Genomic DNA, 19920 nt, shown 5'->3' with positions numbered 1-19920 from the left:
TTTCTGATTCCTAGTTTGATGTTCTTTATATCAATTCATGCTGCATTTGGGCCATTAGTAAGGATGTTGTTCCATTATCCACGGGATGTGGGTTTTCTTCACACACTATTGTTTTTCAGTGATACTCTGAGTAAATTAAGAATGTGTTCATGTGTATATGTGTACATGCATGTGTAAATGTACAGGTATAACAAGTATAAGAAATTCTGTTTTGAAAATAAGTATACATGATAGAATCTCCAAGAAAAAAAATAGAAATGTACTCTTACCCAAACTGGTTAATTTAGATTAGAAAACTTTAGTGGATATGATAGGCAGATTAATGGCACATCATGAATATCTACATCCTGATGCTTTTGAACTGTGGTGTTGGAGAAGACTCTTGAGAGTCCCTTGGACTGCAAGGAGATCCAACCAGTCCCTCCTAAAGGAGATCAGTGGGTGTTCATTGGTCCTGGGTGATATTGAAGCCGAAACTGCAACAATTTGGCCACCTGATACAAAGAGATGACTCATTTGAAAAGACCCTGATGCTGGGAAAAATTGAGGGCAGGAGGAGAAGGGGATGAGAGAGGATGAGATGGTTGGATGGCATCACTGACTCAATGGACATGGGTTTGGGTGGACTCTGGGAGTTGGTGATGGACAGGGAGGCCTGGTGTGCTGCAATTCATGGGGTCGCAAATAGTTGGACGTGACTGACTGACTGAACTGAACTGAACATCTCTAGAACCTGCAAATATGTTAGACTACATGGCAAGGAATTTAAGATTGCAAATGTCATTAAGTCACTAATTAACTGGCCTGAAATATGGAGATTTTCCCAGATTATCCAAGTGGGGCCAAAAAATTTACAAGAGTGAGTCCCTAAGAATAGGAGAAGGACTTGGAAAACACATCAAGAAAAGGTGGCAGAGTGAGAAAAACCATTCCCAACATTGCTAGCTTCAGAGATGGAGGAAGGGGAACTTCCTTGGTGGTCCAGTGATGAAGTCTTCACCTTCCAATGCAGGGGGTGTGGATTCAATCCCTGGTCAGGAGCTAAAAACCCCACTTGCCTGGAGGCCAAAAAGTCAAAACATAAAATGGAACCAATATTGTAACAAATTCAATGAAGACTTTAAACTAGGTCCACATTTTAAAAATCTTTAAAAAGAAGGATGCAAGAAGGGGTGCAGGAGCCACAATGCAGGAGTGGCTTTTAGCAGCTGGAAAAGGCAAGGAAAGAATCCATCCCTAGAGGCTCCAGAAGGAACTCAGCCCTGCTGAGCCCTTGACTTCAGCCCAAGTGAGATCATTTCAAACTCCCAGCCTCCAGAACTGTAAGATAAGTTTGTATTACTTTAAGCCACTAAATTTATGGTCATTTGTTACTGCAGTCACAGAAACTAATACAAGAGGACTCTCTTCAATGCAATTCGGCTTTTTTAACCTAGAGAGGAGACACTACACTGAAATTAAACCTCACTGAATACTTCAGCTTATCAGTCAGACTCTGATTTTTTAATAATTCCAGGAGACTTTACACTTCCAGACATTCTCACTCTGTTATTCTTTTAACTGATGGTAAAGGAAGGGAGAAAAATAGTCTGGGGTGTAGCGTTTAGCCAATTTTCATCAAAATGCTTATCTCTCTAAATAGTTGTTTTCCTAATTCAGCTAATGTGTTATGGAACTTCAGTAATGTGTATTTTCTGTTACATATGAGATTTGGATATCTACAACATTAGAATACACAATATGAAAGCAGTTGTTTATCATTTCTTGCATATTTGCATCATCTTCCCTCGTATTGTAACAACTGGCTATTATAAAGAAGATGAAAGTGATTCTTTGTTTTCTCAGATTCCTCTTTTCTTTCATTATAACAAGTACTCAAACTTCCTGCTTTTACATAATTTAATGCATGATGATTAAGTTTACTAGAGCTTTACATTTTTTAAATTGTGAAAACTGGGTAAAGTATTTTGAACAGCCCTCCAACAATTGTTTAGTCATTAAGTCATGTCCAACTCTTTGCAACCCCATGAACTAACCCTCCAGGCTCCTCTGTCCATGGGGTTTCCTAGGCAACAATACTGGAATGGATTGCCATTTTCTTCTCCAGTGGATTTTCCTGATTCTGGGATCAAACCCATATCTCCTAGTCCCCTGCATTGGCAGGCAGATTCTTTACCACTCTGCTATCTCTACTCAGCGTATACAAGTCTATTAAGGTATTATGTACACTAGGGAACATGCCAGAAAGGAATTTTTTCTTAATGAGAAAAAGAAATATAGATATAGATATATAGATAGATCTTTACACATATATGTAGCATACATATAGATACACAGATGTATGTATATATGTGGAAGATTACATATTTTTAATCTATAGACAGATATAATTTTCTCAAATCATTTCATAAAGACATGCAGAAAAACTATAATAGTATAACCAAAACTCACACAAAACATGTCATCCAAACTAGATTATGTGACATCCTCAAGAACCCCAAAATATAAACAAGTGAAGACAAACTACTGATAGTTTCAAAACCTACGTAGGCTCAACAGAGGAGGCATGGCTATCTGATGGACCTGACATCAAAAGAACATCCAAATAGATACCCTGAGACATAGGGCAGGCAGTGAAAGGATGGTAACTGAAACTAGGGAAGATTTTGCAAGCTCCAGTTTTGAGGTGAGTACATGATAAACTCTGAGGGAGCTGGAACTGTCTGGGTACTATGAACTCTCCAATCTCAATCTCTCTAATAGAAGAGCTTCCTTCTAGAACAAAATCTGCTAGTGAGTCAGAAACTTCTATGAATGAAAAACAAAATTGAGTGGGACAGAGGCCAATAGGGTGAAAGAAAGAGGTTTAGATTCCAGACATCAGGAGGAGAAGAGGCAGCAGAATTCAAATTGCAGTCACATCTTTTTAATCTCTTTGTAAGGACAATAGCTGCGAAGCTATCCTGACCCATGTCCCCACATAAAAACTTCAGGGCAAATAGTTCTAAGCAAAAGTGAACAATAAGATGTCAATTCACATCAACTTGGAAAAATTAGGCATGATGAACCAACCTTATTTCATACTATATGACAAACTAAATTCTGGATTGACTTTAGACTCAAGGGTGAAGGTAATTCAATAAAGGCTTTCACTGGCAAATCCAGGAGAAAATCTTCTTGGCTTTGGAGTAGAAAAAAATTTCTTAAACAAAATACAGAAAGTACAGATAATTTAAAAAACAGTAAATTATATGACATCAAAATTTAGAATTTCTATCCATTAAAAGATAACACTGACAAGTCATAAAAGACTGAAAAGGCAAGTCTTAAACGGGAAGAACAATGCTCACAATATATATCTTTGACAAATGATTCATATGCAGACTATGCATAAAGAAATTCCACGAAACAGTAAAAGAAAATCAAGATATTTGATTTTAGAAAAAATGGCAAAAGAGTTGAATAGACACTTAACAGAAAAGAATATCTAAATGTCCAAGAATTATATGAAAATTGCCCAACTTCTTTAGGCATTAGGATATGCAAATTAAAACTACAGTGAGCTACAACTGCATACACAGCTGATGGTTAAAACAAAAAGGGTAGAGATACTGTGTTTAAAAGAATATGAAGCCACCAGAACTCTCTTACAATGCTGTTTGTAATGCAAACAGGTACACCTACTTTGGGAAATTGGATGTACCTTCTAGAGCTTGATTTGCATATCCTATGACTCAGTAATTTTACTAGGGTATTTCCAACAGAACCTATATTGACCTGATATTACATTTTGAAATACCCCTAGAAAACCCAACATGTAGAGATTTTTCTAGTAAAACTACTGGACTTCCAAGGAAAAATAGAAAGTCATCTACAAGGAATAATAAATCAGACTGATATCAAACTTTTCAACAGCAACCTCCATGTCAGTAGAAAACAATTATTTAAATATAATAGTAAAAATCAATCAAGTATTAAAAAATAAGACAAAGAGTGAAAAAAAAAAAAAAGGTGAATTCTTCTATGACCTGTGAATGAGGAAAACTTCCTTATACGTCTGGAAACAATATGGAAAAAAATAGGTAAAATGATTTTACTAAAAATAAAAACATTAAAACAATTTGTGTGTGTAAATGACAAACTTGGAAAGATATTTTCAACTTATATCACAAATAAAGGGTTAATTGTTGCTGTTGTTGTTTATCAGATGCTAAGTTGTGTCTGACTCTTTGCAAACCCATGAACTGAAGGGTTAATATTCCTGTGTAATTAACTTCTAATAATATTAAAAAAACACCAAAATCTCTATATAAAAACAGGCTAAAGAAATGATCAGACAATTCACAGAAAAATAAATGCAAATAGATATTCAATGTATGAAAAGCATTTCTCACAATGAGAGAAATGCAAATTAAGACTAAACTAAAATAACATTTCTCACTTGTCAGATTGGAAAAATTCAAATTTGTCAATCTTTTAGGATGATGAAATCTGTATGCAGGTCATACATACCTGAGAAATCTGTATGCACGTCAAGAAGCAGCAGTTAGAACTGGACATGGAACAAGAGACTGGTTCCCAATCAGGAAAGGAGAACGTCAAGGCTGTATATTGTCACCCTGCTTATTTAACTTATATGCAGAGGACATCATGAGAAACGCTGGGCTGGAGGAAGCACAAGCTGGAATCAAGATTGCCGGGAGAAATATCAATAACCTCAGATATGCAGATGACACCACCCTTATGGCAGAAAGTGAAGAAGAACTAAAGAGCCTGTTGATGAAAATGAAAGAGGGCAGTGGAAAAGTTGGCTTAAAACTCACCATTCAGAAAATGAAGATCATGGCATCTGGTCCCATCACTTTATGCAAATAAATGGGGAAACAATGGAAACAGTGACAAACTTTATTTTTTGGGGCTCCAAAATCAGGGCAGATGGTGACTGCAGCCATGAAATTAAAAGATGCTTGCTCCTTGGAGGAAAAGCTATGACCAACCTAGACAGCTTATTAAAAAACAGAGACATTACTTTGCCAACAAAGTATGGTTTGTATTTCAAAGCTATGGTTTTTCCAGTAGTCATGATGTATGGATGTGAGAGTTGGACTATAAAGAAAGCTGAGCACCAAAGAATTGATGCTTTTGAACTGTGGTGTTGGAGAAGACTCTTGAGAGTCTCTTGGACTGCAAGGAGATCCAACCAGTCCATCCTAAAGGAGATAAGTCCTGGGTGTTCATTGGAAGGACTGATGCTGAAGCTGAAACTCCAATATTTTGGCCACCTGATGCAAAGAGCTGATCCATTGGAAAAGACCCTGATGCTGGGAAAGATTGAAGGTGAGAGGAGAAGGGGACGACAGAGGATGAGATGGTTGGATGGCATCACCGGCTCAATGGACATGAGTTTGGGTAAACTCCGGGAGTTAGTGATGGACAGGGAGGCCTGGCGTGCTGCGGTTCATGGGGTCGCAAAGAGTCGGACATGACTGAGCAACTGAACTGAACTGAACTAGGATGATGAGCCCAGAGAAAACAAGCATTCTCAAATATTACTTGGGAGAAGGCAAAGTTGAAAAACTGTATAGAAGAATATTTATCAGTAACTAGCAAAATTACATATATATTTATTTTTTTGTCAATTAAACATCTAATAATCTATCTGAAAGAAACACTGATAAAATTACAGATAGCTGTGCAGAACAACTCATTGTAGGGTCATCTGTAAAAGCGTAGATGGGGAAAACAAAATAACTATTACTTGCTATATCTGCAAGTGCAAAACAGAAGAGGATAATATTTATATATTGCAATGGAGTTCTTTCCAGAACATGTTTTTCAGTGTAAAAAGTGAGTTGGATAAAAGTGTTTAGTAGTATACTATTTCTCCAAGAAGGAAGGAGAGGAGCATATGCATGTGTCTCTGTGTGCTTATGTTAAATTTTTTTTTAATCCAACAAATGAGATGGAAAGAGAGAAAAAAAAGTTACTTTGGGGGGAAGGTGATAATACTTTGTTTTGTAGGTTTGACTTCGGAAGAGAGTAACTATTTTACCGATTATAAAACCAAATTAAATTTTAAAAGCAATCCCTAGAAGAAATAAAACAAATTAACTTACATGTGTATCCAGTTGGTGGCATAAATCCAGAGAACTATTCTATGTGACTTAAAGACAATAATTTAAACAACTACAAAAAACTACATAAATAAATAATTACCTGTAATAATATTATGAGCGGTAGTGCTGGTTTTGTTATTCTGAGACTGCTGTGTTGTGGGATAAAGAGCATGCTTAATTTTGTAATGTTCTAATTTACATTAGGTATAATTGAAACCTGGGATTCTCCATAGAGGGAAATAAGACATGGAAGTAAGATTAAAGAATTGAAGTAAAGACCCTGTAGTTGGAAGTATTAGCATCAATTTATCATGTGCTTTATTTGAAAAATTATTTTCTAGTATTGAAAAAGGCTAGAAACAATGAGAAACTCAGTTGTACTGAGCAATTCTAGTATCCAAAGTGATGCTTAATTTCATGTCATCTGACCGGGCCACAGGCCACCCAGATATTTGATGAAACATTATTTGGGGTGTGATTTATTATTTATTTATGTTTTTGGCCGTGCTGGGTCTTCATTGCTCTGCACAGGCTTTCTCTAGTTCCGGACAGAGGGGCTACTCTCTAGTTGCGGTGTGTGAGCCTCTCATTGAGGTGGCTTCTTCTATTGAGGAGACCCGGCCCCATGGGGTGCACACTTCAGTAGTTCTGGCTCCCAGCCTCTAGAGTAGAGGCTCAGAAGTTGTGGTGCATGGGCTGTGTTGCCCCGCAGCAGGTGGAATCTTCCCAGACCAGGGATTGAACCCATGGCCCCTGCATTGGCAGGCAGATTCTTGACCACTGGACCATCAGGGATGTCCTATCTTGGGTGTGTCTCTGTAAGAATGTTTTGAGAAAGATTAACATTTAAAAGTGGTAGACTGTATAAAGTAGACTGTCCTCCCTAAAGTGGATGGACTTCATTTAATCAGTTGAAGGCCTGAATAGAAAAAATAAAAAATAAAAAAAACCGAACTCTCCCTGAGTAAGGGGCTTCCCTGATAGCTCAGTTGGTAAAGAATCCACCTGCAATGCAGGAGACCCCAGTTGGATTCCTGGATCAGGAAGATTCCCTGGAGAAGGGATAGGCTACTCACTCCAATATTCTGGTCTAGAGAATTCCATGGATTGTATAGTCCATGGGGTTGCAAAGACTGGACACGACTGAGTGACTTTCACTTTCACTTTCCCCGAGTAAGAGAGGATTTTTCCTACTTTAGTGCCTTTGAACTGGAACACGGGCTTTTTTCCTATCTTCAGATTGGACCTGAAACAGTTCTTTCTGGGATTTAAGCCTGCAAGCCTCTGAAGTGGAACTACATTATTGGTCCTCCTGAGTCACCAGCTTGCTCACCCGTGTCACCAGCTGACTCACCCTGAGGATCTGAGACTTATCAGACTCCATAATTGTCTGGACAAATTCTTTATCTTTGCACATGTGGAGCATGTGTGCATGCACACACACACACACACATGCATCCTATTGGTTCTGTATCTTGAGAATCCTGGCAAGACACCCAGACTGTGGTCCTGAAATACCATTTCCCACTAAAAAAAACCCCAGCATTTTTGGAGAAATGACTGATTCTAAGGCCTTAGTAAGGTAGCTGCTACTGCTGCTAAGTCACTTCAGTCATGTCCAACTCTGTGCGACCCCACAGATGGCAGCCTACCAGGCTCCCCCGTCCCTGGGATTCTCCAGGCAGGAACACTGGAGTGGGTTGCCATTTCCTTCTCCAAGGCATGAAAGTGGAAAGTGAAAGTGAAGTCGCTCAGTCATGTCCGACTCTTCTCGACCCCATGGACGGCAGTCACTAGGCTCCTCCGTCCATGGGATTCTCCAGGCAAGAGTACTGGAGTGGGGTGCCATTGCCTTCTCCATTAGTAAGGTAGGTGCTGGGTTTAACGTAGTTCATCATATCAAATACCAAGGGAAACTATCAAAAAATATTAAGATCATGTCAAAAAGAAACAGAAGCCAACCTAGATCTCATTGACACTTTGTCTATAAGGATAATAATGGAAATAGAAGGAGAAAAAGTGGAAGCCATGAGAGATTTTATTTTCTTGAGCTCCAAAATCACAGTGGACAGTGACCGCAACCATGAAATTAAAAGATGCTTGCTCCTTGGAAGGAAAGCTATGACAATCCTAGACAGCATATTAAAAAGCAGAGACACCATTTTGCTGATGAAGGTCCATCTAGTGAAAGCTATGGTTTTTCTAGTAGTCACTTTTGGATGTGAGAGTTGGACTATAAAGAAGGTTGAGCACCAAATAATTGATGCTTTTGAATTGTAGTACTGGAGAAGACTCCTGAGAGTCCCTTGGACTGCAAGGAGATCCAACCAGTCCATCCTAAAGGAAATCAGTCCTGAATATTCATTGGAAGGAGTGATGCTGAAGCTGAAGCTCCAATACTTTGGCCCCCTGATAAGAAGAGCCTGCTCACTGGAAAAGATCCTAATACTGGGAAAGATTGAAGGCACGAGGAGAAGGGGACAACAGAGGGTGAGATATTTGGATGATATCACCAACTCAGTGGACATGAATTTGAGCAAACTCTGGGAGATATTGGAGGACAGAGGAGCCTGGTGTGCTAAGAGTTGGGCATGACTTAGCAACTGAACAACAATAGGAGAATAAAGGGGAAAAACTTGCATTTCCTATAAAAATCTTACTACTGGATAGTGGAATAGGAGAACAAGGGATTCTGTCACTTGAAGTACAAGCTGATGAATATAGGAGAAACACTAGATGTAAAATATTTCTATATGGCAGTCCCAATGAAGTAATGGATCCAGATTGATTCATTGCTAACATGATATGGCTCTTGATGGCAAAGTACAGCAACTCTATGAAATGGCATCAGGAATCATCAAACCTTATTTTGTGTCTATCAACAGTAATGCTGTCAGCTAGGAAGGTCTGGGAGATCTCACCTTGGCCTATGGTGAGTCCCCATAGACATTTCCAATGTGGTGGCTGGACCAGCCCTTGTGATTTTTATTTTGATTGCAAGATGCCTGCAGACGTCAGGAACAACCATCAGGGAACTTTGAAATAAACAAGATTTATTACTCACAGGTCCTGGAGGGTACACAGCATGCTTGGGGCCATACAACAAGGTCATGGGGAAAGAGAGAAGAGAGAATGGACCTTGAAGTTCTGCCTGTAATGGGGCCAAGGGTGCGGTGTCTAGGGTTTTGCGACTTCACTATTTATTGGTGAATGCAAAACATAAGAGTGGGAATTAAAGTAGAGGGAAGGAAAATCAGAGTCACCAAGAAGGTCAGTTATCTGGGTCCATCAGGACTTTCTAGAAGAAGAACTTCAGGGGTAGGGTGGGCTGGCTCTTTACATAATGGTTAGTTGATAACGTGTCTATTCAAGATCCATGTCTTTGAAGTGGGTGCATTTAACATCAGTCACTTACATTACACCTTGACAATCAAAAAATAAATAAATAACCTAATTGTCAGGCTCTTATACTACACACTATATCTGGGACCCTATGGATTATACAGTCCATGGAATTCTCCAGGCCAGAATACTGGAGTGGGTAGCATTTCCCTTCTCCAGGGGACCTTCCCAACCCAGGGATCGAACCCAGGTCTCCTGCATTGCAGATGGACTCTTCCAGCTGAGCCTCAAGGGAAGCCCATATCTGAGAACATCTCTTCCCAATTACCATCTATAGAGAATAGGAGGACAGAGAACAAGTTAAATGACACCATGAGGATGCAATCATCTAAATTCAGATGATCAGAAAAGTTATAGAGCAAAAGATTAGTTTCTTTAACAAATTGAGAGAAAAATTACAGATTGGAGACATTAAAGCTTAAAGGTGATTTCAGAGACATATGAACAATGAAATGTACCAACTTACTTGGAATCTGATTCAAACTATAAACAAGAATTTTTATTGCAAAGCAATTAATACTAATATTATTCTTCATCTTGAACTCCTCAGCTTGCTTGTAGTACCAAAGAAATAATTTCTCTTATTTTCAACTTTAATACTCCTCTAAAATATACAGGTTAATTAACATATTAATGTAGTCTGTTGCAAGTTACTTTAGATCTCCTTTGGGGAAAGGCCAGACATAAAGTATTAAGTAAATATTCAAAATAAACTAGGGGGTAGTCATAAGGTACACATATGTATAGGTTAATAAATCCTTAGTAAATACTGCCAAAAGTTTTCCAAAGTGATTGAACCAATTTACACTTCTACTAGCAGAGGTTGATAGGAGCTAGGGAGAAATGGGAAGAGAAGCAAGACATTTGGGGCTCCAGGCTTAGGGAGGGTGTGGATTTCAGAACTCCTAGGCAGTGAACCTACTGGGGAGTAGTTTGTGCTTGGAAGTTTCTCTCGAATGCATGAGAACCCACAGAGGAGGGAAGACAGGAGAGAAGAAACGACAGCTCACACAGGAGGCGCCCCTCAGGACTGAGGTCCTAGTGGTGTAAAGAACGGTGTATACCAGAGGGTCTCACATTTTGCCAGCCCCTCCTCCCCTACGGTATACCAAGCATTTGGCAATATCTAGAGACTTTTCTTGGTTTCCCACACCACAGGGCACATGGAGTCTTAGTTCCCAACCAGGGATTGAACCTGCTCCCCCTGCAGTGGAAGAGCCAAGTCTTAACCACTAGACCACGGAGACATTTTTGACTCAGATTTTAGCAGAGTTGGGACATACTATAGGCAACTCACTGTCAGAAGCCAGGGATGCTGCTAAACATTATGTACAATCTGTAACCATGAAGTATCTGGCCCCAAAGACCAATAGTGCCAAGTCTGAGAACTCCTGCATGTACCCCTGAGGGACAGTCATGAAAAGAGGCACAGGAGAGGCTTCTGGGGTACCAGCAATGTCAAGTTTCTTGACCTGGGTGCTGGTTTCATAACGATATTCAATTAGTAAAGATTCATCAAACTGCACCAGTGATACATGCACTTACATATATACACACACACATGTGAGTAGGCTCAGTCGCTCAGTCGTGTCTAACTATTTGAGACCCTATGGACTATAGCCCGCCAGGCTACTCTGTCCATGGGATTCTCCAGGCAAGACTATTGGAGTGGGTTTCTATTTCCTCCTCCAGATAAGCACATGCACATATATACATAGGTGTGTATCTTAATTTAATGAAAGTATACTGACATTGATGAGTATTTATATTCGTTATTCAAAACCCCATCATTTGGGTGTTATTATTTCTAATCTAGGAATGAAGAAATTGGGGCCCCAGGAAGATAAATGTGCTGCCCAGAGACATACAGTAAATTACCACCATAGTACCCAGTTGTGAACTTGAACTTCTCCCTTCCTAGCTCCAGGTCAATGAGGTCACCCAAGCCAATAACAATCAAATGTTAATGAAAGGCAATTGGAGGAAGCAAAGTGGTTTTCATTTCAATATAGTCCAAATCTGGGCTCAACCAGCCCTCTGAGCTCCCCTCACCCCCATTTTAAATTGCCTGTTTTAGGATATGTGAAATATTTGCTGCCTCTGAGTGAGAAAATGGACAGCTGTAAAAGAGAGAAAGAGAGCGAGAAACAGATTAAATAAGGTAGCAGTTGTATAGCTTATCGGGACGTTGGAAGAGGAGTGCAAAACGATAAAGTTTAGAACTTAATGGCAAGTTTGAAGAGAACATGTGCCTTGCATTCATGTTCCCACAGGACTATGAATAATCGAAATCCAGGCTGAAATCTAAGGGTTAGGAGAAAAGGGGGCATCAATTATTAAAATGAATGAGACACTATTCATTTGGAAATCTTTCACAGGAACAGTCAATATGAATACTTGATAGAAATGGACAGCTTGACCAAGTTACCATTTATAAGAAACACAGGAAAGAGCTGTCAGGAAACCTTATCCTTCAAGTCAATAGTCCTAAAATGACCCAGACAGAGTTTTCACCCCTGCCCCCTCCTCTCAACCTCCTAACCAGGACCTTTCAAAGTGGTTCGTGTAAAATCAAGAATTGAAGCACAGATCAAAACCCTAGGCCTAGACAGACCCTGTTAATTATGCAAAATATCGTTGTAATTGACTAAAACTATGATTTCTAAGTGCCTTGAATATCAATGACCATCAAGAAACAGTTGCTACTGGGATGCCTGTAATGACCCAGGGTTTTAAAAGCAAATTTACTACTATCAATTATGAAGCTTCAACTTGAGGATATTCAGTGAATGGAATTATCTGGAGAAGACCATGAGGTCTGTTTGCTATTTAAAATCAGTATAAAAGATTCATTGGTATTTAACAAAGCTCCAATTTTAATTTGCTGAAAAAAAAAAATACAGACTGATTAGTTGAAACCAAACACTTCTTAAGACTGTAATTGTGATAAATGCTCCTGGATCTAGTTTAAAAGAAGTGTCTGATCACTGGACTGAAGGGATCAATGTTACATGCTGACCTGTTCAAACATCTTTATTAATGCTTTGGAAGAGAAAGGAATATTCAACACAAACATTTCAGATGATTATAAAATGGAATATACATAGTATATTATATATATATATGTATACATATATTTATATGTATATATATAGTAATGTGTCTGACTCTTTGTGACCCCATGGACTGTATCCTACCAGGCTCCTCCATCCGTGGAATTTTCCAGGCAAGAATACTGGAGTGGGTTGCCATTTCCTTCTCCAGGGGATCTTCCCTACCTGGGGATTGAACCCAGGTCTCCCACATTGCATGTAGGCACTTTACCTTCTGGGCCACCAGAGGAGGTATATATAGTACAGACAATATGAAAAAGAAGAAATGGTAATTTTTATATGATAAGGTATTTTTTCCTACTGAGTCATAAGCCAGGTAACACTTTCTTCGGGTAAAAGTTGCTACACCGAAAGGTGTCAGTAAATATAGTCAAGGGCAAAACTTTAGGAGTTTGAGACAACAGGAACCTGTGTGTTCTCCCTAACCAAGCTCAGCTCCATCCAGATGTGATGTGTTGCCGGACTAGAGCCTGACCATGATGTCCAACCCTTTCTCCCATCAGAGGCGGTGCGTCCTGCTTGTTATACCAGATTCTCGTCTAGCAACTTCCAGCTTCTGCCTGGGTGCAGCCCCGCATGCAAAGTAAATAACATACAGGTGGTTGATTCATGCCTCGACTGGGAAAAAAGAAATCTGTGGTCTCTCTTCAGTGCGCCAGGAATGTTCTACTTGTTCTGTTAACTTTTCTTGGCTCGACTGCTTCTCTAAGCTGTGCAGGCCTTTTGGGGATAAAAATGGTCCAAACAAAAGCAAACTCACCTCAAGCCTTTGCCGGGCAGATGCGCACTCAGTCAGTTAGGGCAGCAGTTTATTATGCAGTTAAACAAATGATTTCATGTGTTTTCACTTTTCCAACCAGCTGTTTTGATCTAAAAATGAAAATACATGGGTGATAGAAGCTTGTTATTGTAATAACAACAACAACAACCAACTGAAATTTTAGAATTTTTCAGCCTACAAAGACTAACTTAATAAAACATTTCCCAGAGAAAACCTGGATCAGAAGTGAATGAGTCGGATTCTGGCAATGAGCAAGCTACTGATTTGGGGCTCCTAGAAAAACACTGCTGTACCCTGAGGTTTCAAACCCAGCAAGAGACAAACTTCTAATATTTTGCCTGAAAACACGATGTTTGGCTTCTTAATTGGAATCTTTGGGTCAATTTTTGGAGATATGTAAAATTTCACAAAAGCGTATGACTATATGTGTGTCATACATGTTGAAGGAGTCCAGAATGTACATTTGTGATACACAAATTATTTTGAGCTGAGAGCATTTGAAAATCAACAGATGAAATTTTTTCCCGAACTCCTTTATCTGACTAAAAGCAGAGACTCCCACAAATATCTGAATTGTTTTAAATTCCCTGCCCAAGAGTAACATAGGAAGGTAGACTCTAATCACCAGGGACAATGAGAAGACACCACACCTAGAGGGCCACTGTCACAAAACCATCCTGTCTCCTGTTCCTCTCTTCTACAGACGACCCATCTATTTTTCCTAAAAGTCACTAGTTTTCCATGTACTATCCCTTCTTCCCCCCTCTAACAAGTCATTTACCTTCCCATTTTACCTGCCTTTCTCCTCCTTCCCTTCACCCCTTAAGATGGTCTTTAAGCCCCAAATTCTTTTTTCTTTTCATATTTTCTTAATTTATTTTTAAATTTATTTTTACTTGGAGGATAGTAGCTTTACAAGATTGTGTTGATTTCTGCCAGACATCAACATGAATCAGCCCCACACGTCCCCTCCCTCTTGAACTCCCTCCCACCTCCCACCTAGCTAGGTTGTCACAGAGCACCAGATTTGAGCTCCCTGCACCATAAGCAAATTCCCACAGGCTGTCTATTCTACATATGACACTGTATATGTTTCAATTCTACTCTCTCAATTCGTCCTCCCCCTCCTTCCCTGACTGTGTCCACAAGTCTCTTCTTTATGTCTTAAGCCCCAGACTCTAACTGCCCACTTTGAGTCACATTTCTTTGTGATCTGCCTTATGTGCACACATGGTTAAAATCTGTTCTTTCTCTTGTAAATCTGTTAGGTGAGTTTAATTTGTAGGCCTCCAACTACTGAGCAAAGAAGGTAAAGTTTTCCATTTCAACTATATATGTATATATATGCATATATATGTATATACATACACTCTCAACTATATTATTGATTTCTGTCTTCTATATATATCTATCAATCATCCATCTCTCTTTCTTCCCATGGGAGAGAAGACACGTAGCTTTCCTATGGAACCAAAAAAAAAAATCCATCATCTTTTTTCTCATAATCTTTAATATATAAAAGAGGAAGAAAAATGAATGATTCATATGAGAGATGCCCTAGGATGCCAGGCTCAATGAACCTAAGTATAAACTGTAAAGAGTTAAAAATTTGGGGAACACCAGATGCTGTGGTTTGATGGGTCAGTCTGCTTATGTAAAGCAACTTTTTAATGATTCCGCATATGATCAGTTAGAAGCCATTCTTAGTACTCCTGATAATAAAGAGTTTTTAAAAATTGATGGTTGATTTAAGGTGAAATTGAATATTCAAAAGCAAAAAGATTAGGTAGGAACTGTCTTCTTTGGGTTTATTGTTCAAAAGGACTCTCAACTCTTAAACAATTTTAAAGGCTTATTGGAATAGGTTCTTTTTATGTTTAAAATATTTTAACAGTGATTGGCCTCAGCTTTTTTCATTGTAAATTAGGGATAAAATTGTCATGCTCCATTGTTTTTCCTTTCTTTTTAGGAAACATGTAGGAAATTACACTAGTCATAAAGTTATAGCTCAGGGAATTTCACAAAATGAACAAAACGTTCATGTAACAAGAGTTCAAACCAAAACAACTGACCAGTAGCACCATTCCGGAGTCCACTTGGTCACTATACCCAGAGCTTCTGACTCTAAAGCCACAGAATGTATTTTCCCTGTTTCTGAACGTCATATAAATGAAATCATACATTGCATTTATTGTGCATGTGTCTTGCTTTGCTCAACAAAATGTGAAATGTATCCATGTTGTTGCACGTAACATTATTATTTATTTCATTTCTCTGTGTATTCCACTGTAGAGTCAGTTACAGGTTATGATCAATTCAGAGATTGCATATGCATGTGTGTAAATTTATACACACTACATATTTATGCTTGCAGACTGTTTTCACTTATATAAATAGTGCTGCTATGGATATTCTCAGGCATGTCTTTTATTAACAGGCACATATCTACTGGTTGTATACCTAAGAGCAAAACTGGAGGAAAGGCCATAGGGTATGCATGCAGTTAGCTTTAATAGATACTGCCAAATGGTTTTCCAAAGTGGTTGTACCAGTTTACTTTTCCATCCACCAGCAAGTGTGAGAATTTTTTTTCACATTCTTAACAACACTTAATATTGACTTTTCCATTTTAGTTATTCTGACTATGTGCACTTGTATCATTTTGTGATTTCAGTTGGCATTTGTCTAGTAACTGATGATGTTGAGCACCTCTCTATGTATTTGCTGGCCATTTAGATAGGCTCACAGTGCCTGTTCAAGCCTCTTGCCCATTTCTCTACTGGGTTATCTGCCTTTTCATTATAGATCTTTATGTGCTCTGGACAAGAATCCTTTGTCAGATTACAGGTAGAGTTTGCATATCTTCTCCCACTTTGTGGCTTATCTTTACACTCAATCATATTTTTTGAGGAAAAGATAATTGTAATGATCAGCAGTTTAACAGTATTTTCCCTTTATGATTAGCATCTCATCTCCAGTTGAAGAAATTTTTGCATATCACATAGGTGTGAAAATATTTTCCTACGTCTTTTTCTGAAATCTTTATTTTGCCATCCACTTTTGGATCTGCAAACTCATATGGAATTGATTCTTATAAATTGTATAAGGAAGAGATCAAGATTCATTTTGTCCACATGGATGCTAAAATGACCCAGTATCATTTTTCAAAAAGGTCTTTTCCCTGTGCACTGCAAATATGTTACCTTTGACATAAATTAAGTCACAGGTTACCAAATATGTGTGGATCTACTCCTCGTCTTTTCTACTTTGACCTATTTGTCCACCTTTGTGCCAATACCACATTGTCTTAGTTACAATAGCTTTGTAATACATCTGGACATCTGCTAGAGTTATTACCTGTAAGACTGCTTTGACTATTCTTGAACTCTCACATTTCTATATACATTTTGTAGTCAGTGAGTTAATTCCTGCAAAGAAAAATCTTCTAATTTTTATCAGGCTTATGTTCAATCTATTGACGTCTTAATATATTGAACTTTTAACCCATGAATCCCTTCATTTGTTTATCTTCCACCTCTCATTAATTTTTTTTCAGTGTAAAGACCTATATATCTTGCATAATTTTACATTTATGTACATGAGGGATTTTGGTCATTTTCCATTCTTGTATCATCTTGTGTTTGGGATGACGAGTATATCAGCCTCATAAAATGTGTAGAAAAGTGTAATATTTTTTGTTATTTTCTAAAACAGTTTGCAGAAGATTGGTGTTTTTTTTTTTTAAATAAGTATTTAGAAGAATATCATAGTTGCTTTTTAAAAATTATTAAATGGGCTATTACATCTAAAGCACTTAGAAAGTATCTGGCATTTGATAAGTGCTATAAAATGTTAACAATTCTGATGTGCTTGACCATCCATTTTCCCCATGTAAATCATTACATTAAAATGCCAGAACAGAACGGCAGGTTTTATACAAGGAGACCGATATAAAGAGGTAATGTGCTTTAAGCCATTCTTTAGAAGTCACCCTTGACTTCTATTCAATTATCAATTGACTACTCATAATATTTTCAGAGAATATTCTATTTCAATTTTTCAGCCATTCTTTTGCTATAAAAGTTGGATTAATACTACATAAAGGAGAGGTGGGTTTTGACAGAATATAATTTTAAATAATGAATATAGTCAACTTCAGGGCTCCCCAGGCTCAATGGCAAAGAACCCTCCTGCCAATGCAGGAGATGCATGGTTTGATCATGGGTCGGGAAGATCCCCTGGAGAAGGAAATGGCAACCCAATCCAGTATTCTTGGCTGGGAAATCCCATGGACAGAAGAGCCTGGTGGGCTACCATCCATGGGGTCACAAAGGAGTCAGACACAACAACTAAGCAACAACATAATCAACTTCATCTCATACTCATGAGGAATTTTATATAGCTGATGCATATACACTGAGTTCATGACACATGCAATTTTTTTTCTTAATACGGTTTTCCTGTAGACCTTCTTTCATTCCCAATCTCTTTTCTCTCTCACTTTCTTGCAGTGAAACTTTCAGAGTTACCTCCATCCAGTCTCCATGTCCAGACATCCACACATGTCAACCACTATCTGGTGTTTCCTCCTACTACTCCACTGAAATGACTCATTGCCAAGTTCCTCTCAACTGCCACATCATTTAAGCTCATTATTCTGTCCTCAACCTACAGGAGCTTAGTGGTATTCAGCACTATGGACCACACCTGCTTTCTGGAAACATGCTTCCACCTTATATTCAATGGCAATGTGCTCACTGCTTACCTATTTAATTTTATTCTATTTACAGTCTTTGCTAACTAATCTATAAAGATTATATATATATATGTATATATATATATATGTATATATATGACTATGAGTGTTGAGTTCAATCTCTTGAAGCATGTAACTTCATTTTCTGTGACTGTTGGTCCTTAAGTGTACCTCAAGTACAGAACATTTCTTCTTTTAGCTCCATATTCATGTATCCAGTCACCTCTTAGACATTCCCATTTGGAGGCTCCTCAAGCATCTCAAATTCAACACTATCTAACACTGGGCTCCTGCAGTTCCTTCCCTGGCTGCTCTTGTAATTCTTTCTTGCTCAAAGGCAAGACCATCTTCTTAGATCCAGAGACAAGCGGACTGAACACTATCTTTGATCTACTTCCTCTCTCCCTCACCCCATAGTTAAGAAACTGTGAAGTCCTGCTCACTTTAATCTCGTAACTTCTCTCCAATTTCACTTATGTATTTTTCTTTTTCTGGTACTGTTATTTGAAAGTCCAGCCTACCATCAGCTTATCCACAGCCCTGCAACTGGCTCTTCTCTGGACATTCATAATTACTAATATACCCACTGCAGCAAGAATGCTCTTTTTAAAAGTTGAATCTGAGAATGTAATGCCATGATCCTGCTTAAAAATATCTGTTTAATGTCTGGCTCTACTAAGGGAATATTCTCTGTTTCATTCAAATGTATCATCAGCATTCAATATGTTTGTTCAATGATAAAGAATCAAAAATTGAGCTTAAGAAGAGAACCAAGAGAGCTTTGGTTCATCCACAAATAAACATTTTCCATTGACATGGAGGTAAGGACTTCTCCAAATATAAGACATTGCTTAATTTAAAAGCTTATAATTAACACAGCCAGAGTTTATAAATAATGTCATAATCTAAGCTGTGCACTTAATGCAAGAAATTATTTCCTGGGATAGACCACACTCATTTATCCAGCTCAGCCCTCTGAGAATCACACATGAAAGGGCAGAGAAAGAATAGGTCTCTATAACCTGATCTGTTAATCATGTTTTTTCTAAATGTCTATTAGGTGCCAGGTAGGATGGGCTACCAAGAAGAGGAAGGCGGGAGTTAAGGTCCCTGGTAATTATGAGTCATGGCAGAATACAGCAGATGCCAGAAACATGTAAGTTGAGGGGGTGTGAACAAGAACGGTGGACTCCAACACAGCCAAGAAACTAATAATAAAGCATATGTGGGCAGGGGACTTTTGAATGTTTTGAAGGCAGGCAGAATTAATCTTGGTAGAAACTGGGGAGAAAGTGTTTCAAGGGAAAATCATAGTCTGAATGAAGACTGACCTGGCGTAAAGTAATTGGCACTGTTACCTTGACTTGTGAGAGGTTAGAGAGGCCTCGGATTGGGCGGAGGCTTGGGTGGTTATGATCAGAAATGGACAAGATGACTTGCCAACACTGGATCTACCAGATTGCACAGGTTGGGAGACAGGAAAAAGGGCATGAGGACTGAAAAAAAAAAAAAAAGATGCCAAGGAAGATGCCCTGGAGAAGGAAATGGCAACCCACTCCAGTATACTTGCCTGGAAAATCCCATGGACAGAGAAGCCTGGAGAAGTTGTCCACGGGCTTGCAAAAGAGTCGAATAGAACTTAGACCTCAACAACAAGGGGCCTCCCAACATTTAAGATGCCTGTGCCAGTAAGGGAAATAACAAAGCTAGTAGGAAGTTGTGGAGTTCGGGGTCCTGAACACAGGAATAATG

The sequence above is a fragment of the Cervus canadensis genome, chromosome 17 (genome assembly GCF_019320065.1).
Source record: "Cervus canadensis isolate Bull #8, Minnesota chromosome 17, ASM1932006v1, whole genome shotgun sequence".
In the NCBI taxonomy this organism is placed as follows: Eukaryota; Metazoa; Chordata; class Mammalia; order Artiodactyla; family Cervidae; genus Cervus; species Cervus canadensis.
This window is presented reverse-complemented; position numbering follows the sequence as displayed.